The 3,504-nt window shown below is 38.6% G+C and overlaps 1 pseudogene; it reads right to left on the bottom strand.

The window, feature by feature from the left end:
• Window positions 1–1,129: 1,129 nt before the first annotated feature.
• On the bottom strand, window positions 1,130–2,934 carry LOC149750280 (proteasome activator complex subunit 3 pseudogene; annotated as a pseudogene).
• Window positions 2,935–3,504: the final 570 nt, after the last annotated feature.

Below are 3,504 nucleotides of genomic sequence, written 5' to 3'. Positions count from 1 at the left end.
TTAATATGGTAGAGTTTAGTGATTGATCTTCAAATAATGAACTAGCTTAGTATCCATGGAATAAATAAATTTGGTAATGGTATATATTTCTTTTTATATATTGCTGAATTATATTTGCAAATATTTTGTTAATTTTTGCATCTATATTCATGAGGGATATTGGTCTATAGTTCCCTTTTTTTGTAATATCTCTGATTTTGGTATCAGGGTAATGATGGCCTCATAAAATGAGTTGAAATGTTTCCCTCATATTTTGTGGAAGAAATTGTCTAGATTCAATATTCATTCTTCTTTATAAATTTGGTAGAATTCTTCAGTGAAAACACATGGGCCTAGAGATTTATTTGGGGGAGTTTTAATGAGTGAATTCAATTTCCTTAATAGTTATGAAGCTACCAAAATTATTATTTCATATTAGATGAGTTGTGGAAGATTGTGCTTTCCAAGGAATTGGTCTACTACACCAAAAGCTAAAGTTATGAGCATCAAGTTGTTTCTAGTGTTCCCTTATTATCCTTTTGATATCTACAAGGTCTTTAGTGATATCCCATTTGGTTCTATTCCTGACACTGGTAATTTGTGTCTTTTCTCTACTTCTTTGTCAATATTTGAGGTTTATTAATTTTATTGATCATTTCAGAAAGTAGGTTTTTAATTTTCCTTTTTGCTTTTCTGTTTTCTGTTTCATTTATTTCTGCACTTACCTTTTTATTACCATTTTGCTGCTTGTTTTGGTTTATTTTGCTTTATAATATAATTATCTTTTTTTTTAAGAAAGAAGTAAAGGTACCTGTAATTTTGATAATTTCTTGACATGGTAAAATAATTTTACATTACAATCCAAAGGTGGTAGGGTGAGGAGGAGGGGCAGTGGAACAATCCAACAAACAAAAAAGAAATTGAGAGACACATGGTAGGAGGAGGGAAGGGTTTTAGCTGGAAGGGGTCTGGAGAGTGGGTAGGGGCACAACTAAAATGCAATTGCTTTGTTACTGAATACTCTTCATGGGAAAACAGCATCCTGACTCCTTCTCTACACCATACTGGGAGTAAAAAAAAAAGATGCATTCAGGTGGAAATATGATTGAGGGTTGGAAGACAGAGACAAAGAAAGAATAAAAGTCAGAAATAGACACTGAGAGAGTCACCAGCAGATTGACAGCAGATATTAACTCTCCAGTAGTGGTAGAATAAAAAACTGGGGGTGTTATGGGTTAGTACAAAAGCTGTAACAAGTGATATCTCTGGAAGATTTGAGATATAGAGGCAAGTTTTCTATGGTTTTGACTTGCCTGACAGATTTCTATATACACAGAATATGTACATGCTGTGTGGGCATTTACACATATGCACACAAGTGACTGCTTTCCCTAGAAGTAAAACTCCAAAAAGAGAGCCCAAAAGGAGCAGCAACAACGGCAGCAGCTGACCTTCACAGCTGCAGACACCCCCCACTCCAACTTACCAGGGCAGGGGGGAGGAGGTGACAGCTAACAGAGTAGGAAGGCATGTGCGTGCATGACTATGTGTAGGTGTATTACGGATATATGTGCATGTAAAAATCCTAGTTATAAAAACATCTGAAGGAGCTAGGGATTTGGCTGAAGGTCCAAGGTGTTTTTTGTCATGCTCAGGTTCAGGTTCAAAGTGGAATGTATGTAGATGGGAAACCCTAAGTCATCATCAGGGCAACTGTGGCAGGCAGGATCCAATGTCCCACAGTGGCAAGAGACACTAATCTTTCCTCAGGAAGAGAAGAGCTGATCCACTTGACTCCAATTTTTAAAAAATACCTAGCATTTTCTTCTAGTTCCCTCAGTTCCTAACCAACTAACCATCAAAAGGAAGAAAACACGAAGCCCAAGGTATTAGCTTGTCTCCCCTAAAGGAAGGAAAAGTGGAAGAGAGAAAGCATATGTTTTCTTGTGCTAACATATTGGGCACACAAACCTGGAGTTCTCCAGAAATTAGGACAGGTTTATTGATTTTATTTTATTATGAGGTATTGGGGAAGGAAATAGAAGGCCTGTAAAAAAGAGGTAAGTCTGTCACAGAACTACATGACAGTTTCATTAAACTCTAACTAAAAACGCAGAGAAGTGTGATTACTATTTCCAGCCAATTTCCCCATCACTATAGTCATGTAACAAACTAAGGTGATGTGGGTCTTGAGCCAGACTCACAGAGTCCCCTGGCCTTGGCCTCTGTACAGTGTCTCTGCATTTGATCTTTTTGATATTTTTCAGGATCATGTCATGTAGAATGACATATTGATTCTTTAGCTCTGATATGATGAGCTAAAAGCTGTTATATTCTTTCTCATCAATACCTGTCAGGGTGCAGGAAAGTCCTCCACATGGGGATATTTAGCTATTTTGGAAACTGATTTGGCTCTTGTAACATAATATCTAGAAATCTGATCCAGATGAGATGCAGCTCTCAACATTCTTAGCTCTGCAATTGTCTTCTCCTAAATGGACACCCCGAAGTTGTTCCCATCTTCTAACACAGGAATTAGGAGTTGTACCCACATTTTTATGGTGCTTCATTTCAGGATCAGCGGCCAGATCTCATGTTTCACTCTCTCAAAACTCTCCACTAACTCCTGGTTGCTTTTTAGCATCACACTGGGCATCACAAATACCGTGGTTCCTTGGAAGGCCTCCACACTCACCCAATCTTCGCTTCTTGGAAGTGGGATCTTCCAGTCCATTGTGGCTATTGGTGAGAAGAATAGTCAGGGACCAGCAGACTCATATCTGAGTGGATCTGAGTTAGGTTATATATATTTAGGATTGGTCCTTTCAAAAAACTGTCAAGTTCTAACAACTTCTTTGAGAAAATGTTTTCCACCAAGTCTTCTGCCTCAATTGTGATCTGCTCTCTGAAAGAATCAACCTTTGAATGGTGGGTAGCGTCAGAGGGACTAGAGGAATCTCAGTGCTCCCTGGAGGTGGCTGCCCTCGCTTGGCTCACACACAGCTTGCTGAGTCCCACCCTCAGTTCCTTCCTCCCACTTGCTCTCCTGCTGCCTGCTGCCTGCTCACACTCTATAATTACCTCAATTACTCCCTTTACATGTATCAGTGTTCCAATTTTTACTTCAGCCATCAAATATAAAACTTGAGAAGGAAACTGAATTTGCCCACATATTTGCCATTTCCATGTTCTTTCTTCCTTCCTGATGTTCCAAGTTTCCTTCTTTTAGAGAACTTCCTTTAGCTATTCATTTAGGGCAGGTGTGCTGGCAACAAATTCTCTATTTTCCATCATTTCAGAATGTCATTGTACTCCCTGTCACTAACATTTTTAAGCAATTGCTATTTTTCTTCATTTCCGATGTTCCAAATTTCTGTTATCATTTCCCCTTTGTATTAGTTTCCTAGGACTGCCATAACAAAGTACCATAAACTTGGTGGTTGGCCTACAAAAACAGAAATTTACTGTTTCACAGTTCCAGTTGCTAGATGTCCAAGATCACGTTGTTGGTAGGGTTTGTTCCTT

The sequence above is a fragment of the Delphinapterus leucas genome, chromosome 2 (genome assembly GCF_059928025.1).
Source record: "Delphinapterus leucas isolate spDelLeu-1000000601 "Yukka" chromosome 2, BTC_Dleu_Yukka2, whole genome shotgun sequence".
Classification (NCBI taxonomy): domain Eukaryota; kingdom Metazoa; phylum Chordata; class Mammalia; order Artiodactyla; family Monodontidae; genus Delphinapterus; species Delphinapterus leucas.
The sequence above is the reverse complement of the archived record's forward strand: the minus strand, read 5'-3'. Positions and strand labels throughout refer to the sequence as shown.